Here is a 22,785-nt window from a genome sequence, read left to right as displayed (position 1 = left end):
TTTGACTGCATCGGTCAGTACGGTCATCTGCCGTACAATGGCCGCAATCTGCGCCTCCGTGGTCACTGCAGGGCGCGGAGAGCTAGGCTCCGCCGCCGGTGGTGGCGGGGAGGCCTCTTCCCGGCGGGAAGAGCGCCTTGCCGACCCAGTGATTCTCGATCGTTGAGCTCTTGTCTTTGTCATGCTGTCCCCTACCTGGCGCGCCAATCTGTTGCGGCCAATCGCCTCGTCGCCCGATCGCCGGGAAGCGTGCACCTGCAAAAGGAAGTCCGCACTGACCGGAGGCGGCTCCGGTGGGGACCCTCCGACGGTCAAGTCAGAGAGGTGACTGGGCAACAGTGAAATGCAGACAGAGAGCTCTGAGAGGGAGAGAGAGAGAGAGGCGAGCCTGCGTATGTGGGAGAGACGGGCGGATCGACCCCTTGCACTGTTGCCTTCCTCGGTTTATATAGTGGAGCACGGTATGGCGCCGTCATTAATGGCGCGGACAAGTGAGGAACTGTCAACTCACTGTAGACTGTCAGAGCCGCCGTAAAAACGTCATGTCGCCGTGTGGCCGTCCAATCACCAGGGTTGACCCGACTCTCGGCGGGATCATGTCCCTAGGTAACTGCGCCGCATGTCCGTGTCAGAGCTGACAACGTCTGGCGGCTGTACGGCGGTTGGAGGAGTCGACCGACCCTAGGTCGGTGGCCAGCTGAGTGGTGTCGGGCCCCTCCATTGGTCGGCGAGCATCATGTTGCGAGAGTCGGCCATCAGACTTCCTGGCCGGAGTCGGCCAGTCGGTCGGTCGGAGTCGGCCAGTCGGTCGGTCGGCCAGTCAGGGTCGGCCGTCGTCCGTCGGGGTCGTCCGTCGGGGTCGGCCAGTCGGTCGGTCGGCCAGTCAGGGTCGGCCGTCGGGGTCGGCCAGTCGGCCAGTCGGGGTCGGCCAGTCGGTCGGTCGGCCAGTCGGCCAGTCAGGGTCGGCCAGTCGGCCAGTCGGGGTCGGCCAGTCGGTCGGTCGGCCAGTCGGCCAGTCGGGGTCGGCCCCTTCGACCGTAAGTCGGTCGGTGGGTATTCCCCAACAAGGATGAAATGCAATTTTTATTCTATGTTACCTTGTTCATTGGCATGCTTCTAGCAAACCCAATTTGATGAGAATAATATTAGAAAATATATTTTTAAACCCAAAAAATTCTATTTTTTATTATTGGAAAAGGTGGCTGTTTGAAATCCTATTCTATTCCAAAATTTCAATGAAAAAATACTATAACCCTTTGATCTATAATAAAGGGCCAGTAATTTATTAATTATATACATGAAGGGCTTCAAATTCTATTCATCATTTAATTTTTATATAAAATTTATATAATTTGCACTAATTGAGGAATTATTTTTCATCGAAGCGCTCCATATTTTCCGATTAACTCACCTAACTCCTCGCTCGACAAGATGATACATGTCTTTGGTCTTTCCACCGAGATAAATTCTAGAAGATCAAATTATACCCAGTCGTAATGCAAATTGGGGCAAAACATATCCATTTGCAATATGCTTATGTTTCTAGCGATTTAGGTAACTCTAATCTTATCTTGCTTGAGCTTCTGGGGCTGTAGAAATTTGTGCCACGGAAAAATCCTGCAAGATGCCTATACCTTGGTGATGTCAGAATGGCCTTATGTCGCTAATGTCCAATTTTTTTAAAGAAAATTTTTAGTTGTCTCGTGAATAACCATTTTAATTGAGACACCTTAAAGATTTTCTTTTTCATTTTTGGTTGTCCTTGTTACGGCCAACTTCCCGTCACTATCGTCAGTAACAAGCATCTGCAAAACAACATCCACACAAATCGAATTTGTGTCCGACGGAGACCCTCCGATGCTTAAGTCAGAGAAAGAAGTTGGTGAACGGTAGTATTTTATATATTCAGAGTAGCAGAGCTCTCACCAGAAGTCCTCTCTCATGCTGTTTACTTACCCTTTTTTATAGATGAGATTATTGTAACAGTCGGACGTGGTTCCGTATTTTATGACGCTAAATTATTGGGCCATAATCATGTAGTGGGTCATTAGTTCCCACAAATTACACCGTGGTATGCGGCGGGTAACCGTTCGTAACGGTTATGGTGTGTTGAGTGAATTAGCCGATCATACATCGGTAGTAGATGTGACCGTCGGCTGATAGTTCTGTTGCACCGACCGTCCAAGTTGTTCGATATTTATCAACATCAGCCGATCTCTAGTCGGTAACCGACCATAAATCGGTGAAGCTTGTTCAATTGGTTGATGAAGAGTCGGTACTATCTGTTCAGCCGATGCTCAGTCGAATTCGTATGTTCAGTCGGTCGGCTATTGCCGAGTCGGAGTCGGGAGTTGGTTGGCCTGAGTCGAGGGTCGGCCGATTTATCCCAATAGTTGCCCCCCATTCCCAAGTCTAATGGCGGGTCGGCATGTATACTGCCACGTGGCTTGTCACATTGAACAAAGAGAGTTATTGTCTGTCATGTCGAATCCCGATTCTGCAACCACCTTCTTCAGGATACGGATGATTAGCTGTTTGTCGTCTTTAAACCACCACATCAACAGGATGATTTGGTGTCAATTGTCAATGTCAGATGTCATTTCGGGAAGGCAAGCCGACACCGGGCGGTTTGATTCTGACAAATAGATTTTTGCCATGTGTATGAATATTATTGGGTCGAAGCTGTTCACGCAGATGAAGGTGACGTGGTTTGATCAGAAATAGGTGCATCAAACCATCCGATCGATGGTTGGTCCAGATGTTGTCACGTATCGTCGTCGAGTGAGTCCTCGGTTTGACTGCTTTTATCTCAATCGTTGAGGAATCCTATATATAAAAAATTGCCTTCAACTAAATTTTACTTTTCATTTTGTCTTTTCTGGTGTGGAAACTCTGTCGGACAGTCGCCCCAATATTCCTATCCTTTTCAAGTTCAGTTGTCTGCTCTTGAGTCTCTCCTCCTTTTTGAGTCTCTAGGGTTTTTTTTTCTTTATGGTTAGAACTTTTTCTCTTCGAGATGGTCAATCGGAGAATCCGACTGACGAAACCCAATCGGGTCTGGAGGTGGAGACTTCTTCACTTTCGGAGTCGAATGTTGAATGGCTCCGGGAGCAGTATTGCATCCCAGAGCAGTATTAGTTTTTCGCCCCTGGAGCCAATGGTCGGGTGAATAGCCCTCCTTCGGGCCAGGTGGCCTTTTATGTCGAAGATCTTCGGACGAATCTTCGATTTTCGATTCTGGAGTTTATCCGAAATAGTTTGGATTATTATAGTCTTTGCCCGACTCAACTGGCACCGAACTCAGTCCGATTGATTATTAGCTTTGCCTTATTATGTCGGATGTTGCCGATCGAACCTCATCCTTCTCTTTTTCGAATTTTCTTCGTACTTCGATCCCACCCTAAGGCCCAAGGATGGTGGTTCTTCAACCTCCACAAGGTCTTTCCTTCATTACCGGTCTTCCATCATCCATTCATGGATGGAAGAACCAATTTTTCTTTGCTTCTTCCACTCTTCCTTGGGGTTTTTCTTCTCGTTGGGGCAATCCACGAACCGATCCCAACGATAATAGCTGAGTGGAGGTCGGCGACCAGGAGGACTTTCACAAGTTGAAGGACATGATAGTCCCGACGCAGAAGGAGCTTGTGACTGAACAAGCCCTTTATGACACCGACTTTAGTTCGGCCATCTGTTTAGGTATAGTATAGTCGGTTATTTTTGACTTCACTTATCTTTTGAGTTGTACTGACTCTTGTCGTAATTGCAGCCATGCAGCTGAGGATGCGAGTGTATGCCATCGAAATTCGTCAGCATGTGGCTAGAAAGAGGACAGCGTCTGAGGCTGGACCTTCGCGACCACCGAAGAGGTGTCAGGCTTCGGCGCAAGCTCAGGCGGCAACTCGATCCCAGCTCTAGTTGTTGCTTTGCTGCTGACTGAGGGCCCCGATGCTCCACCTGCATCGGCTTCTGAGCTAGTTCTGGGGCTGTCAGCTCCGACAGCGTTTCCTATCGTGTCGTCAGAAGATAGGGCAGCTAGGGAAACTATCGAAGAACCGTCAGTAATTTCTCTACTGAAGAGGTTCGAGTTGAAGCAAGAGAACCCGAACAATATGCTGCTGCGCCAGTCACTCTTTCAGTCGGGACACAGTCGAGTTCAAGCTTCCCCTCACTTTCAAACATGGGGCCGCCGACAGGGGATCGGGGAAAGGCCCCAATGACCTCGACAGAAGATGCGGCGTCGGAGGGCCGCACAATTTATTTCAACTTTCAAGTGTCAGGTGACGAATTGGCCCTGGCCAATCCGATGTTGGCTAGGCAACTGTGCTGAGTCATCCTTCTTCCGACCGATCGAGAGCGTCGAAAGAAGCAGTCGGTAGTCGAGATGCTCTCATCCTTTTATCCGATGGTGATTGGGATAATTTTCTTCTTCTTCTTCTTCTTCTTCTTTTTAACTGACTTATCTTTTATCTGTAGTTGATCCATCATATGATTGACTTGGAAGCTGGTTACTCGAAGTTCGGTGACATTCACAAGTCGTGGATGGATGAGGTGGCAGCCGTTGAAGCTGAGAAAGTGGCTGCACTTGAACAGCTAAAGTCTGCAGTGGAGCGGGAAGCCAAACTTCAGAAAGAGGTTTTCCGCCTGACTGACGACTTAACATCTTCGGGGGCTGAACTTAATTCGGCTTGCGAGGCTATCTTAGCTCTTGAGTCAAAGATCAAGAGCAAGAAGCATTCTATTCATCGGCTTCGATGAGAACGAGATGGATGCATCAAAGAACTCAAAGCCGACGGGGTCATCATCGGGCCAACCTAGAAACGCTGGCATTGGCTGAAGAGGAGTCGACCTCCGCACGAGCCGACGCTAACTTGGTGAAGGCAGAAGTGGAGTCGTTGAGGGAGGCACTGAGTCAGATGATCGAAGACTTTCAAGGTTTGAGAGAATACAAGGAGGAGATCCTCAAAAACGGCTTTACTTCATACTGTGTCGGGTATGAAGATGGCTGGGACACGGTCAAAATATTATACCCGAATCTGAACTTGAGCAGTGTCGTTCTTCCTGGATTAGAAGAGGGACAAACCGAGGAAGAGGCCGCATCGACTCTAGATGGGACACTGACTGTGCCTGTTGATCAAGCCACCGACTTTGCGCTAGAACAAAGGAATAGGGACAGCGACGAAGATTAGTCGGTGTATTTTGTTTTTCTTTTCCCTTTGTATAGTCAGATGCTTGTAATTGGACTTCGGTCCAATTTTATAACTTTTTTTGACAATGAATGAAAGTATTTTTCTTCCAAGTTCAAATTGTGTGGAATGTTAAGTTCGCGATGTCTGTAATGTAAAGTAGCCACCAAACATTAATCGGTGATCTGATCATTCGGTAGGACTTGTAGAATATTTATTAGTCACATAATCTCTGACATACTTAATAGTTAGGATAATGATGGTAAGTCGAATATCCAGTATCCGATACTTGGTCGGATTTGTACGTCAGCTCATTTGATAATCGGTGGCAAGCCGAATATCCTTCGACCGGCTATAGCCACATCGGTATAATTCCAATCTGACCTTGGTCATTTGATATTTTGGTCTACTTTCGACCGAATCGGCATATTGGTCTTTCTACCATGGTCGGCTTTTACAGTGGAAAGCCGACACTGAGTGTCAAGATGTAATCGATTCTATGGCTTTTGCAGTGAAAGCTTTTATATTTGATGTCGGTCTAAAATCGCACTCAGGATGTCAGTTTTCTGTGAGAAAATCGAAATATAGTTGGTAGTTAGGTAATAGATTTTCTGACTTTTATAGTGAAAGTTAGAAATGAATCTTGGATTGTACCGTTGATTGTTTGATTTTTTCAGTGAAAGCCGATATATGACCAGAAATTGATAGGAATTGACTAAGGCTCACGATTTTGAAATTCTGTATTGCATTCCAAGTAGTATGTACATGAATGAGTTTACTGATAATACATCTTCAGATTATCGACATTCCATATTCGAGAAATTGCCGATCCTTCTAGGACTTCTAGCCGATAGGCACCCAGTCTGAATGTCTCGGATATTTTGTAAGGTCCTTCTCAATTTAGAGACAGCTTTCTTTGATCTAAAGATTTTGAGATTTTTGCTTTTTTCAAGACTAAATCTTCTGACTGAAAGACCTTCGGCTTAACCCTAGCATTATAGTATCAGACTATTCTTTGCTGATATGTGGCCATGTATGTTTAGGCCTGATGTTGGAGTTCTGAAAAGAGATCTAAGTCGGCTCTCCGACATTCAAAATTGCTCGGCTCACTATATTGTTCCACTTTGGTCGATGGTAGTTCGATCTCGAGTAGGATCATTGCTTCTGTCCCATAAGCTAAATTGAAGGAGGATTCTCCAGTTGATATGAAGGGAGTTGCTCGATATGCCCATAAGATCGGATATAGTTCTTTCATCCAGAGGTCTTTAGCTTCATTCAATCGGATCTTGAGCCCATGTAAAATTATTCGGTTAGTTACCTCCACCTCTCCATTCGATTGTGGATGGCTGACTGACGTGAGTTTGTGTGTGATATGAAACTTTTTACAGAATTTTTTAAAATTTTGATTGTCAAATTATCGACCATTATCGGTGATGATGGTGTGCGGTAGACCGAATCTGTAGATGATAGATTTTTGAATGAAGTCTTCTATTTTATTTTCAGTGATTTGGGTCAGAGGTTCGGCTTCTATCCATTTTGTGAAATAATCGATAGCAATTACTATAAATTTCTTCTGACCAGATGCCAGAGGAAAGGGGCCAAGTATGTCAATTTTCATTGTGCGAAGGGCCATGGTGCTACGATCGTCGTCAAATGACTAGCCGATTGATATTGTATATTCGCATACTTTTGACATGGTTCACACCTTCAGACTAGTTCAGCTGCATCTTTTTTCGTGATGGATCAGTAATATCCTTGTCGTAGGACTTTATAAGCTAGAATTTGCCTTCCAAGTAATTTTCATAAATCCCTTCATGTACCTCTCTAAGTGCATAGTCGGCATCTGTTGGTCCCAAATATTTTAACAAGGAAAGAGAGAACGACCTCTTGTAGAGATATCCATTCATTAGCACATATTGAGAAGCCATCCATTGGAGTCGCTTAGCTTCCGAGGGGTCTACAGGAAGAACTCCTTCATTCAGATATTGGATGATTGGATCCATCTAGCTTGGTTCAATGTGAGCTGCAATACTTTCTCAACCTTGTCGATACTTGACTGTTTGAGACATTCAACGAATATCCGACCCAACAAGTTAAAAGTGGTAGTTGTCAATCGTGAAAGTATATCGGCTCGAGCATTTTCAGTTCTGGGTATGTGAAAGATCTTGAAGTATTTCAAGCTCACGATAAGATCTTTCACCTTCTAAAAGTGCTTTATCATAATGAGGTCTCGAACTTCAAATTCATCTTTAATCTATCTAGCAATCAGTTCAGTCGGTGAAGGCCTTCAGACTATTGATCTCAAGCTCTTTAGCTATCTTCGAATCGGCTAAGAGTGCTTCATATTTGGCTTGATTATTTGAAGCTTTAAAGTTAAACCGAAGGGCGTATTCAGTGACTATCCCTTCGAAATTTATGTTGGGAAATGTGTCCCAAAAAGCCAATCGTCAAGCTGTTGACGGTTGAGCAACCAAGTATTGTAATTGATTTGTTAATAAATAAAATATATTTGGCATTTTCATCATAAGCTTTCATCTTCTAATGAACTCCGTTGATATGATGAAGTCCTTAGGACTATTTAGGTTCGATAAAGAGAGGATTTATCGATTAGTCCTTAAAACTGTTCACGACCAAATGATAGGCTGTTAATAAGGACGACAGCTTCTATCGAGCATAGGTCGCCATAGGTCATATGGGTTGGTTGTCCTCTTAACCAAAGAGTGTGGAGACACTGGTATGGCATACAGGTGAGATATAAGGGTACATCGTCATTGAACGTGACCAACTCCAGAGCATTCTGCTGTCGAGAATGTCTCTGATGGGATATAGGTATAAGTGTCCCTTAGACTTGAGATCACCTCAGTGACTTGCAAGCAACTCACTGTGCTTTGGTACTGGACTAACTGAATTTCTAATTCAGGGATGGAAGGCTTCTGGGCACAGTCAAGTACTTGCGAAGTCAGAATGTGATCGAGATGGGATTGACCACTCCAAGAGTTGGAGAAGAATGAGTCGATGTATTTCAATTTAGCAAAACCTTGGCCAGGGTAATCCATCAGATGGATTTGATATTTTGAAATACAATGTGGACAACCTGATCAGAGTTGACAGTTGAGCTCTGGGGTGTCCTATGATCATTTTGGTCAAGGGGATGAATTATATGAAAACTATATCCGCATGGGTTCTAAGGATGTTGTTCTACACATTCGACCTATCCGGTCGTCGGGTACCATTGCTAGATGGTCACTTCGATTGGTATAAAAATTTGTTCCTATGCTACCGGCTTAGGTTCGGACCTATGAGGTCACACACATTAGAGTTCATGATCCGATCAGATGGTTGATCAACGATTAAGAATCGTTCTAGGGTTAAATGATCAATACAATTGACATTTAACCCAGTGCAAGTGTTGCAGGAGGATCGATTAGCAATTTGATTGCTAATTGACTTAATTTGATTAAGCCAATGGGCTGAGATTAAGTTTAATTAAATATGATTTAATTAGATTTGGTTTGGACTTGATTGGATCAAGTCCAATTAGTTTATTGGATAAGCCAAGTGCAAGGAAAGACTAGTCCTAGTTCAACTAGGACTTGGGTCAATCTAATTTCTAATTTGATTAGAAAATTAAATCAGATTTAAATATAATTAAATTAGGTTCTTAATTGGGTTAAGACCTATTTTAATTGGGTTGATCTAATTTTGATTTGATTTGGTTTGGAAAACCAAATTAAAACAAGTTATGAGACAGAATCCTAGTAGGACTAGGATTCCACCTTGCGCCACATAAACCTTCTCCACGCCCTCTCTCTTATTCAACGCCAATCTCCACTTATTTTGTGCGACAAAAGCCCTCTCTCAGATCTCTCCCACGTTCACAAAAGGTCTCCTCTCTTCTTTCTTACATGGAAGGTGATTTGGATCAAATCTAAAAGGAATAAGTTTGGATTTCGAATTCTATGAGATAGAGTTTTAGAAATCCAAAACTCTTTCAATTTTGCACCGAATTTATCCAAATTTTTTTTAGAATTTTTATGGCTTTTAGGGTTTATATTGTGCATCCTTTTCTGTTGATCCATCCACGAAAATATGAAGGAGGTGCTCAAGAGTTGGGCGTCCCTTTACTTGCCATGTTTGGATAAGCCTTGACTAGGTGTTTGACCTAGACAAGGACTCTATCATAACTCTCTATATAAGATGAGTTTCTTCGTAAATTTTAAGGGGAGATAGATTTTTGAGAGACCTTTCTGCCATCCAAAAATTAGAGAGAAATAACTTTGGGTCGTGGAGATATAAAAGATGCAAGTTTGGGCATTTAGAGAGAAAAATGTGAAGAAGAAGAGGGTCTTCTTCTAGGATTTTTATTTTCATATCTTTCCTCCTTCCATCTTGAGTTTTCTGAGAGCGTCTCAGATCTGAAACTCCTCCTTCTACTTTCTATCTTTGGAAGAGTCCAAATCAAGAAGAAGGAGGCACCTGATCAACCATCAAAGAAGGATCAGCGCAGTACTAGCATACTGTGCCGATTTCCTGAAGCAGGACTTCTGATCGAGATTCGTGGGCTCATGTGGACGACTCCTAGAGGCCGAACACATGTGCGGCTTGCAACATCATCCTTAAGCCCGGATCAGCGAGGTTAGAGCGTCTAACTTGCAAGGTAATAGATCTGATCTATTATTTAATACATACATTAGATGTAGCTAGTATAGAAACATGTTGATATGATCAACATGTAGTTCATACTATATTTATATATATTTTAATTTTTGATTTAATGCTATATAATAATCATGTAATAGGATCTTAGATCTAGGGATTTTCTGATCTTAGAAAATAAATTTTGATTTATTTTAGTCTTCCGCTGTATGATCTTGAAAAAGTTTCAAGATCTAACCCTGAAACCCTAGATCTGGTTCCTACAATTGGTATCAGAGCCAGGTTCTTTATTACATGATTATTTATACATGCTTAGATTATTTTTTAGATTAGATCTAATTTATATTCTGATTATTAAATCTGAAATTAAAATTTTAGATCAATCACAAACTGCAAGGTTGTCCTGCTGTAAGGTTTACCCCTTACAGTGCAAAGGTTGTCCTAGTTTGTGTAGATCTATCTTTAATCATAAATTTGTTAGATATGATCTAGATTAAATTTATGATTTATTAGATTTAAAAGATGTTTAAATCTGAAATAAAATCTCTTTGTTAATAATTTTTATGCAAAGAAATTATTTAAAGTTGAAATTGTTTCAATTACATGAACCTGTTTAGATTAGATCTAAAGTAGTTTCATGTTTATTTCACTTGCATCTTGATTATGAATCAAACATGCAATATGATTGGTAGAATCATATTGTAAAATTATTTTACAAATATGAAAATAATTTTTTGAAAAGCCGAACCCAACCCTCAGCCCAAAACTTAATTAAGAATTAAGAAGTTGTTTGATTAGGTTCTAGGATTGTGAATTGAAGAACCTAAGACACAAATCATAACACATTGGGTTAATGGGTTAGTGGGAACTAGGTCCATTAATTGGGTTAGACCTATGGTTAGATTAAAGATGGACTTAATTAGAGAATTGACTAAATCTAATCAATTGTTGTCTTAGATTAGGTCAAGGATTCTCTAGATCAATTACAATAGTTGTAGTTGGTCAAGTCCATGTCTTTAACGAGAACCAAATGGACTTGATTCTTGGCTAAGCGGTCTAGCACGAACTGTTAGGTTGATCTAATCGAAACTAATTAAACCAGTTGGTGTCTAAGGTAAACCAGACCGGTGGTTTTTAATTGGGAGCCCGCTTACCTGGCCATTCATGATGGTGTCTAAGGCAAGCTTTGGCAGACCCTCCCACTGATCGAACTTACCTGGCCTCTTGGTGAAATTATGTTTTGATCGGATCACTTGACTATTCGAGCTGACCCATGTCAGCTAGGTAAATCAGTGTGACTGATTTAGGTGCTCCTAGACCAGCCCTTTTAATGGTCTCCCTTAAGCTGACTTGGTGAAGTCAGTGGGAGGATCATGATAAGCTGGTTCATCTGACCTCATCTTCTATATTATTTAAATCCTTTAAAATTATTAGATCCTTAAAATGATAAAGTTATGGAGATAACTGAGTTATAGCCTCCCATTAAGGTGTTTGATAATGAGTCCATGAACTCAATAATCATTGCAGACCCAAAGGCCTGGTGCTTGTTGACTAATGGAATTATCACTCATCATATGACGACTTGGAAGTGTCTCTCTAATGGTGGTTAGGTGAGCCAACCAAAGTTGGGCTTAATCATTCGTTGGTTAGATACACCATGTATGATCATGTTAATGGTTGGACCTAACTGGATCCTTACAGTGGAGGCCAAAGCCTACTGATTAGGTTTCTGGGGCAAAATTAAAATTACTAGAAATTGTTTAGAGAAACAATTGGTTATGAACCTACCCTTAGATGTACATGGGTTGGCCAACCAAAGTTGGGCTTGTGTGCAGTCTAAGTAGATTCTAGTACCCGCTAAGAAATTAGGGTAATTCCTCGAATTGGAGGTAGAGGCTACCAATTCGAATAAAATAGTGGGAGAAACCTTTTGATTAAAGTCCAAATCTTTAGGTTTAATGAATCAATTACTAATTAGGTTATGGTTCTCCTTTGTGCAAATATAGCCACTTCCCTATCGCTCCGATCATTGTTGGACAATGATAAGTTGGTGGGACCCAACTTCGGTAGCTGGTACCGAAAGTTGAAGATAGTCCTGGAGCATGAACGGATCCTATATATGATAATGGATCCTGCACCTGAGAAGCCAGCTGCCAATGCACGTGGAACAGTCAGAGACACTTACCAGAAGTGGCTCAGTGACCGGACCATGGTGCGCTGTATCATGCTGGCTATCATGAGCGACGAGTTCAGTCGCAGATTCGAGACGGCTCAGCCAAAGGACATGCTTCAAGTGTTGGAGGATGCCTTTGGCACATCGTGAAATTTTAAGGGGAGATAGATTTTTGAGAGACCTTTCTGCCATCCAAAAATCAGAGAGAAATAACTTTGGGTCGTGGAGATATAAAAGATGCAAGTTTGGGTGTTTAGAGAGAAAAACGTGAAAAAAAAGAGGGTCTTCTTCTAGGGTTTTTATTTTCATATCTTTCCTCCTTCCATCTTGAGTTTCCTGAGAGCGTCTCAGATCTGAAACTCCTCCTTCTACTTTTCATCTTTGGAAGAGTCCAAATCAAGAAGAAGGAGGCACCTGATCAACCATCAAAGAAGGATCAGCGCAGTACTAGCATACTGTGCTGATTTCCTGAAGCAAGACTTCTGATCGAGATTCGTGGGCTCGTGTGGACGACTCCTAGAGGCCGGACATGTGTGCGGCTTGCAACATCATCCTTAAGCCCGGATCAGCGAGGTTAGAGCGTCTAACTTGCAAGGTAATAGATCTGATCTATTATTTAATACATACATTAGATGTAGCTAGTATAGAAACATGTTGATATGATCAACATGTAGTTCATACTATATTTATATATATTTTAATTTTTGATTTAATGCTATGTAATAATCATGTAATAGGATCTTAGATCTAGGAATTTTCTGATCTTAGAAAATAAATTTTAATTTATTTTAGTCTTCCGCTGTATGATCTTGAAAAAGTTTCAAGATCTAACCCTGAAACCCTAGATCTGGTTCCTACAATTTGTGAGTATGAGGCCGGCTCCACTATCTTGTATGTTAGATGCTCCATCGATGTGTAGCACCCAAGTCGATGCTAGGTCGAGTTTTGGAGTTGTAGCCTCCTTTATTGTATTATCATCTGTATCTTCTAGCTTATTATCGGATATTGTACATTCTGCAACGAAGCCAGCTAGAACTTGCACTTTCATAGACAATCGTGGACAATATTGTATGTCAAATTCGCCAAACTTTACTACCCATTTTGCCATCCGACCTGACGTATCAGGTCGATGTAAGATCGCCTTCAACGACTGATCTATCAGGACCATAATTGGATGTGCCTGAAAGTATGGACAAAGTCGTTGCATCGATATAATTAGAGCGTAGATCATTTTTTCTGCTCTTGAATATCGGACTTCAGCATTGTGGAGTATTTTATTGGTGTAGTAAATCGGTCGATGGATTTGATTTTCATCCTCTTGAATAAGCACCGAACTAACTGCCTCTGTAGAAGTCACCAAATAGAGATACAGTCTCTCCGACCTTCGATTTTGTAAGCAATGGTGGAGAAGTCAAATATTTTTTTAGGTCTTCAAAAGACTGTCGGCATTCATCCGACCATGAGAAGTCCTTCGTCTGTCGTAAAGTCTTAAAAAATGGCAAGCATCTCTCGACTGACCTAGAAATAAATCGACTAAGAGCGGCGATCCTCCCGTTGAGTTGTTGTATTTCTTTCTTTAAGCTCAGGTACTTTATGTCGATGATGGCCTTTATCTTTTTGAGATTAGCCTCGATTTCTCGTTGTAAAATAAGAAATTTGAAGAATTTTTTGGAGGTTACTCTGAAATCACACTTGATCGGGTTTAATTTTATTTGATGTCGCTGGAGCGTACCAAAGGCTTCCTTCAGGTTCCGAATATAATCTGAAATTTGGAGACTCTTTACCAGCATATCGTCCACATATACTTTCATATTTCGTTTGATTTGTACCTTGAAGATCTTATTGACGAGCCATTGATAGGTAGCTCTGGTATTTTTCAAACTGAAAGATATTACTTTGTAGTAGTGTATGCTTTTGTCGGTTACAAAAACTGTATGCTCTTGTTTTCTGATGCCATCTAGATCTGATTATCTCCAGCGAAAGTATCCATGAAACTCAAAAGTCGATGGTCAGAAGTCGCATCAACTAGTTGATCAATCTTTGGTAATAAAAAGCTGTCCTTCGAACAAGCTTCATTCAGATCAGTATAATCGATGCAGATTCTCTATTTCTCGTTGATTTTTCTCACCATTACTATATTGACGAGCCAATCGGGATATGTAGCTTCTCTGATGAAGCCTGCTGCGAGGAGCTTGTCGACTTCTTCGTCAATAACCTTCTGTCTTTCAGGGGCAAAAAGTTGTTTCTTCTGTCTCACCGGCTTAATGTTCGGATTGATGTTAAATCGGTAAGTTATTACTTCTGAAGAAATCCTGAGAATATCGATGGCCGACCAAGCAAAAATATTGACGTTGGCTCTGAGTAATTTTTTTAATTATTGCCACTCTAAGTCAGACAGTTGCGATCCAATTTGGATCATTTTCTCGGGATCTTCTTCTCTTAATGGGATAGTAACCAGTTGTTCAGCTGGTTCACCCCTCTCCTAATTCTCTCTTTGGTCCAATTTGTCGACAAGCAGAGAGTCTTCATGTTTCTTATTTTGAGTGGAGATGAAAGCAACGTCAGACAAGTTGTTGATCTCCACGTATTTTTCCAACCCCATTTCTTGTTGAGAATCGAACTAATAAATGGTATGTTGAAACCACTGCTTTCAGAGTGTTAAGTCCAGATCATCCGAGTATGGCATTATAGGCCGAAGGTACTCGAACTATCATGAACATTATGAAAATGGTGCTCTATTGTGGTTTGATCCCAGTGGTTAAGGAGAGAGAAATTTTTCTTCTACTGTGACAGCATCTCCTGTGAAGCCGACTAATAGTGTCGAGACTCTCTTGAGTCGATCCGTCGATAGTTGCATTCAGGAGAAAGTCGAATAAAATAAAACATCAGTCGAACTTTCATTATCTACAAAGATTCTTTTTACATCATAATTTGCTATGGTTGCCAAGACAACAACAGCGTCATCATGGGGAGTCTGAATATTTCGAACATCTTCTTTCAAAAAAGTTATTACATTATTGAGTCATCTCTGTTTTGCCGACTCTTCCTCGAAAGTTGCCCCCCAGCTCAGTCGTCCAGAGATTATATTGATCACCCCTATAGTTGGTTGATTATTTACAGCTTCTTCAGCTTGCAGCTGAGGTCGTCGATCAGCAGGAGGTTGGGTCGGCGGATCTCTCCGATACTTTTCGAGATAGCCTCATCGAATCAGAGTTTCTATCTCATCCCTGAGTTGAATATATTGTTCGATATCATGACCGTGATCACGATGAAATCGACAATACTTCTTTCGATTGTGGCTCCTCGACTGTACTTTCATCGACGAAGGGTGTCGCAAATATTTTGCTCCTTCAATTTTCATGAGGATCTGCGTACGGAGAGCAGAAAGGGGAGTATAGGATCATACCTGCCATAAGTCAGCCTTGGACTCCGTCGTCAGGGTGAAGCTCTCTTGTTACAAGGTGGCCGACTTGATTCGGCCGGAGCTCCATTGATTTATGTCACAAATTGACATAAAAAGTATCAATTAATATCTAAATTATCTAACTTTATTAAGAAATTGATACTTGTTATTATATTTTGTAGAAGAAGAGATCATCAATAGAAAGAACAAGGAAAGAGGATTCCAACGGCGTAAATTTTACGTAAAATGGAGTTAAATTGACCCAGGAATTGAAGAATGAAAAAAGAAGACTCAATTGGATCAAACCTGAGTCAAATCAGGTCAAAATTGGTCAAAAATCAACAGATTTGGTGATCTGGTTAGCCGCCTGGTCCACAGCAACAGGCGCCTGGACCATGGACCCATCGGCGCACCATAAACCAGCCAATCAGCGAGTCTCGGCTCACCACAACGCATCGCGAGCCCGATCCACGTGCGCGGTCCAGGGCTCATGAGGAGAGAGAAGAAGGTCCGAAGGGCAATCTGGTAACTTCATATCACTCGATGGTCTGATCTTCTCTGATCGAGATCCAATGCTCCATATTTTTGCGCCACCGGACGGCCACCATCGCAGCCGGTCAAGATCCAACCGTAATCAAGGCAATTGCAAGAATCAATAAACACTAGGACAACACGGGATCCTTCTGCAGCGCGATCCAACGGACGAAATCTTCCAGCGCCTTGATCGGACGGTCCGCGATGCATCCGACCTGATCCCATCTCTGCTGCGCGATCCAACAGCAGCGCTTCACCCAGATCGTGATCCGACGGCCCAGAATCGCTTCCGGCTTGATTTATTAGATGAATTGGATCCTTTAGATGAAGATCGGACGGCTGAAACAATTTCTAGGATTTCTTGATGGATTTAAGTGCTTTTTGAGCGAGATTTGAGCTCCTAAACCCCCCTAACAGCCCTCTAAAATCTCTTAGTCCCACATCTAAAGTTTTAAAAACCTTATAACCCCCAAATGCCTATAAAAAGCCCCCAAAGGCCCTTGTTTTAATGATTCTTTCCTTCCGATCAAGTTTGTAACCCTAGATAGTGGGGTTTTTAGCTTTCTTCTCAAGTCTCGAGCTTTGAGATTTTGTAATAAATTTTTTTTTTATATAAAATTTTATTTTTATGCAATTTTATCTCTTTACATTATGCAATTTATTTTTCTTGCAATTAGGATAGTTTAATTTATGCAATTTAATTTTATGCAATTAGGTTAGTTTAATTTATGAAATTAGGGTAGTTTATTTTTCTGCATTTAAATTTTGCAAGAAGATTTAGATCATGTCTAGCTAAGCATCCCTTCTAGGGTTTGCGATGAAGCTAGATTATGAGTAGGGGTTTTACATAAGGTTCTTTCTTTTTCTTAAGATTTTTTTTTCTTCCTCTTTTGCCAAGAATTTTTGATGAACTACAGTTGGGTCAGAGTCCCTTCATAGTTTATGCTTGATTCAGTAATAGGAGGAGAAAACCCTAAGAGATCCTAGTTAATACTCCCCTGTAAAGAATCTTGATGGGTTATCGTTGGGCCTTAGTCCCTTCATAATCTATGCTTGGGAAAGACAAGAGGAGTAGTCGTTAGGATCAATAAGAAAAATTCTAGGTAGAATTTCCTAATCTAGATCTAGTGGATTCAAAAACCCTAGATCCTTAGTCTTATTGTCTTTAGCAAACAACTTTCGATTTTCGATTTTCGTTAAAGCTCGCTTGAGCATAGATTTGAAAATCATTTTTAAACCAAGTCTCTGTGGGATCGACCCGTACTCGCTGGTCGTGCTACTCTGCACACTGTGCGCTTGCGATTTTATTTATAAATTTTAAGATTTGCACATCAAGTTTTTGGCGCCGTTGCCGGGGATTTGACGTTTTAAATTATTTTCAAATATTTTTTCTTCGTGCTTTATAACTCTCTTTCTTTTTCTTTAGGTTTCTAGATTTAGTTGGTGATTGCTGGAAAACTCAGGTACGCTTCTAATTTCTCTTTTATTATTTTTAGTTAATTACTTTTCCTTTTAGACCTAATCATTTGAATTTACTTAATCATAAAAAAAAAAAATAAATAAAATAAAATAAAAGATATTTCATAATCGTGAAGTAAAATATCAAAATAAAAAAAAATTCTAAATTAAAATCTTTTACATTCTTGGTCATCTTGTTTATTTGCATTTGCATTTTCATAATTAATCTAAGGGCATCAACCCATTAACAAGATAAGGTGGGGATTTCATTACCCTTCCTTAGCCCAAAAACCATCTCCATCATATTGCATTACCTAGACCTTTAATCTTAAAATCAATTAGACGTCAACCTTAAGGAATTCGAGCTCAATAGGACAAGGAACCCTAAGAGTTCTACCAAGTTTGAGTTGTTTGATTAGTTGGTGTCTAGGCAAGTCCCTGAGGATGGTTTGTTAAATTGGTTCAGTTGCTGGCCTGGCCAACTCGTTTGGTGTCTAGAAAGGCAATGATGAGTGAACCTCCCACCTCTTATACTTACCTGGCTAACTAGTTGTCAATCTCCACTTGGAAGGCTTGAAGGGTCATCTTGGAACAGTTAGGAGCTGTCTAGATTTAGGTTAACCCTAGGATAGATTGAGTTTAATTTATTGTTTCACTTGTTTAAAAAATTAAAAAAAAATTATTAAAATTTAAATTAATTTGGTTACTTTTCTTTAGATTTAGGACTCCTTAGGATCTTTTCTTTAAAACTTTTTCTCTTTTCTTTCTTTTTATTATACATAAAAATTTTATAAAAAAAAATTGTATAAACATCGAGAACTGTACACCTTATGTGTGGAGAAGAGTGTCGGGTCGTCTAGTTAGAATTGAGTCAATTCCTGTTGTTCCAATGGCTGAACCAATCCAACCCATGACCCTTAAGGATTTGTGTTATCCAGTTGGCTCCATCCAACCATCTTGTATCAGGTTGCCACAACCCACAGCTAACAATTTTGAAATCAAACCTCAAATCATAAATATGCTTCCAAAATTCACAGGATTAGAGGATGCTTATATATTTATTAGAGAATTTGAGGAGGTATGTGCAACCATGAAACTGCAATTAACAGAGGATGAGGTCAAACTTAGATTAATCAACTTTGCCCTTAAGGATAATGCTAAGAAGTGGCTTTATAGTCTGCCAAACCATTCTGTCACTACCTAGGAGGGCTTTGTGAGAATATTTTTGAAAAATATTTCTCCCATCATAAAACAGCTAGGATTATGAATGAAATAAATCAATTTTACCAACTAGCTGGTGAATCATTTTGGAAGTACTTTGATCGTTTCAAGAATCTTTTGACCCAATGCCCACACCATGGAATAGAAACTTGGAGACTATGCCAGATCATCTATGAGGGGTTAGATTCAAACTCAAAACCATGCTAGAGTCCATGTGCCAAGGCCAATTTATGGACAAAGAAACTACTGAAGCTTGGCAATTCTTAGAAGACCTAGCCGAGAAAAATTTACAGTGGAAAACAACTAGGGAACCTGATAAAGCTACACCTTCAAGAGGAGGAATGCATCAAATTCAACCAACCCTAGCATCAGAGGCCAAGATTGCAACCTTAACACATAGATTGGAAGCCTTAGAATTACAGAGACCAGCCAATGTAAATCAAATATCTGCATCCATGTGTAAAGGGTGCAATGCACCAGACCATGTCTTAGAAGAATGTTCCTACTGAATGAGTGTGCACAGGTGAATGCCACCTATCAAGGACCATTGAACAATCCTTATGCACCACATATAACCCAGGTTGGAGGAATCACCCGAATTTCTCATGGTCCCAGAATCCTAATGTAGGCAATCCAAATTTCAATCAGCAAAATCTAAGGTCCAACCCAGTGATGAACAACCCGCCAGGCTTCCATGATAATGACAAGAAAATTACCTCTTTAGAGAAAAGCCTAGAAGCCATGATGAAGACACATACCAGCTTTATGCAAACCATGGGTCAATTCATAAATAATAACACCCAAGCTATAGCCCGTCTGAAATGCAAGTAAGTCAGCTGGCTTCGACCATTAGTGAACGAGAACATGGTAGGTTACCTAGCCAACCTGAGCCAAATCCTAGGAACCAAAATGGTCCACGACCCCAACAAGGAAACCAAGTTAATGGTGTAAATGCCATTCATACCTTAAGATCGGGAAAATAAATAGACAATAAGGTAGTTGCACTTGATGATATAGAGGACTCATCTGCCGAGTCACCTTCTAAAACTACTACCTTTCAACCTCAAGCACCAGAAACTGAAAATTCACCTAGTCCAGTACTTAAAAGTCCTAGAGCTCCTTTTCCAAACAGACTGAAATCCAATAAATCTGAACATTTAGACAAAATTTTAGAGGTATTTAAACAAGTCCAAGTTAATATTCCTCTTTTAGATATAATCCATCAGGTTCCAACTTATGCAAATTTTTAAAAGATCTTTGCACTAGGAAAAGGACCACTAATGTACCAAAGAAAGCATTTTTGGCTGCAAGTGTCAGTTCATACCTATCTAGCCATGTGCCAATTAAATATAAGGACCCTGGAGCTCCAACAATTTCTTGTGTTATTGGAGAAACCAATATAAAAAAGGCCTTGCTAGATCTAGGAGCTAGTGTGAATATCCTTCCATATTCGGTGTATGAGCAACTAGGATTAGAAAAACTTCAACCTACTGGGATCACATTACAGTTAGCCGATAGATCTCTCAGGATCCCTAAGGGAATGGTCGAGGATGTTCTGATAAAGGTTGAAAATTTCATTTTCTCTGTAGATTTTATTGTTTTAGAGACTGAGCCAGTTGCGAATCCTAAAGGACATATACCTGTCATTTTAGGAAGACCATTCTTAGCTACGGCCAATGCTGAAATCAATTGTCGAAATGGTCTAATGAAGTTATCCTTTGGGAATATGACCATTGAGCTTAATGTTTTTAACTTAGAAAGGAATCCTCTTCTCATGCTGATGTCAATGTAGTCCAAGATGGTATTTATGAATCCATTGACATTAGTGATGATGAAGTCGACCTAGAGTCTAACCCCTGTTAATCCATGAGTCTGAGGATGTCAATGAAATACTTAAAGAAAATCAGATTAATCAGGAATCGACACTTCCTACTGAACCAATCATTGAGATGGTGAAATCATCACCTAAACCATCGATAGAGGAAGCACCCATTTTAGAACTGAAACCCCTCCCAGAACATCTCAAGTATGCATATCTAGGACCCAAAGAAACTTTGCCTGTAATTATTGCATCAGACCTAGATCCCAAGCAAGAGGAGGAGTTAGTGTCAGTTCTAAAAGCAAATCAAGAAGCAATAGGTTGGACCATAGCAGATATCAAAGGAATAAGCCCTTCTATAGTTCAACATAGAATATACTTAGAGGAAGAGGCTAAACCAACAAGAGAAGCCCAAAGAAGGCTTAATCCAGCTATGAAGGATGTAGTTAAAAAGGAGATTCTGAAACTCCTAGATAGTGAATAATTTATCCTATTTCTGATAGCTCTTGGGTAAGCCCAGTTCAAGTAGTACCCAAGAAATCTGGGTAACAGTGGTCCAAAATGATGCAAACGAACTTATCCCAACTAGGACCCAAACGGGATGGAGGTCTGTATAGACTATAGAAAGTTGAATGCTGCGACAAGAAAAGATCACTTTCCTTTGCCATTTATTGATCAAATGTTGGAAAGACTAGCCGGACAAGAGTTTTACTGTTTTCTTGATGGATACTCCGGTTACAACCAGATCCCCATAGCCGCTGAAGATCAAGAAAAGACTACATTCACCTGTCCATTTGGTACTTTTGCCTATAGACGAATGCCCTTTGGACTATGTAATGCACCGGCAACCTTCCAGAGATGCATGATCAGCATGTTTTCAGATATGATAGAACGATTTCTAGAAATTTTTATGGATGACTTTTCTTTTTTGGCCTAACCTTCTCCGAGTGTCTGAATCACCTGCAATTAGTTCTAGAACGATGTAAGGAGAAGCACTTAGTTCTCAACTGGAAAAAAATGTCAGTTTATGGTCAAACAGGGAATAGTTCTTGGCCATGTCATTTCTAAAAAGGGGATTGAAGTAGACAAGGCCAAAATAGATCTAATTGCAAGTCTTCCACCACCTAAATCTGTGAAAGAAATACGTTCATTTTTAGGTCATGCTGGATTCTATAGAAGGTTTATTGCCAACTTTAGCAAAGTAGCACGTCCACTGACTAATCTTTTGGCAAAGGATACCAAATTTGAATTTACTCATGAGTGCTTGGAATCTTTTGAATTTCTAAAAAAATGCACTTGTATCAGCTCCAATCATTCATCCTCCTGTCTGGTCTGAACCATTTGAATTAATGTGTGATGCGTCCGTTCATGTTGTGGGCGCAATCTTAGGTCAACGGATAAATAAGCTGCCTAGAGTGATATATTATGCAAGTAAAACCTTAAATGATGCCAGCTTAGCTACACCACAACTGAGAAGGAGTTCCTTGCCGTTGTCTTTGCTTTAGAGAAATTTAGATCTTATTTGGTTGGGACCCACACCATTGTTTACACCGATCACTCAGCCATTAGACATCTCCTAGCAAAGAAGGATGCCAAGGCACGCTTAATCAGATGGATTTTGCTCCTTCAAGAATTTGACCTAGAAATTAGGGACAAGAAAGGCACTGAGAACGTTGTAGCAGATCATTTGTCCCGAATTCCAGTCGCACCATCTAGTGAACCACCCATCAATGAATCTTTCCCAGATGAGCAACTCATGTCTGTGTCTACTGAACCTTGGTTTGCTGATATTGTAAATTATTTAGCCATAGGTAAGATACCTTCTCATTGGACTAAGCAGGATAAATATAAATTCTTTGCCCAAGTGAAGTATTTCATTTGGGATGATCCTTATCTTTTTAAACAATGTCCTGATCAAATTATTAGAAGGTGTATCCCAGATAACGAAGTCATGAATATTTTATCTTTTTGTCATGATCAAGCATGTGGGGGTCACTTCGCGTCTAAGAAAACTGCTGCTAAGGTTCTCCAATGTGGTTTTTATTGGCCCAATTTGTTTAAGGATGCTCATGAATATTGTAAAAGTTGTGCTCAATGTCAGAAAATGGGTCGAATCACCAAGCGACACATGATGCCACTCAACCCAATCTTGGTAGTTGAAGTTTTTGATGTTTGGGGGATCGATTTCATGGGACCATTTCCAAATTCCTTTGGAAATGAATATATTCTAGTAGCAGTTGATTATGTTTCAAAATGGGTAGAAGCAATTGCATGTAGAACACCGATAGCAAAATGGTCATTAAGTTTCTTAAAGAAATATTCTCTCCCGTTTCGGTAA

The 22,785-nt window shown here is 40.7% G+C and overlaps 1 non-coding gene across 1 annotated transcript; it reads right to left on the bottom strand.

The window, feature by feature from the left end:
- Positions 1–18,664: 18,664 nt before the first annotated feature.
- LOC140858303 (small nucleolar RNA R71) lies at positions 18,665–18,771 on the bottom strand. The gene has a single exon (XR_012141869.1). It is a non-coding gene; the product is annotated as a small nucleolar RNA R71 (small nucleolar RNA).
- Between the last annotated feature and the right edge of the window lie 4,014 nt (positions 18,772–22,785).

This window comes from Elaeis guineensis, chromosome 5, assembly GCF_000442705.2.
Source record: "Elaeis guineensis isolate ETL-2024a chromosome 5, EG11, whole genome shotgun sequence".
NCBI classification, from domain to species: Eukaryota; Viridiplantae; Streptophyta; class Magnoliopsida; order Arecales; family Arecaceae; genus Elaeis; species Elaeis guineensis.
Note: the sequence above shows the minus strand (reverse complement) of the source record. Positions and strands in the feature narration are given on the sequence as shown.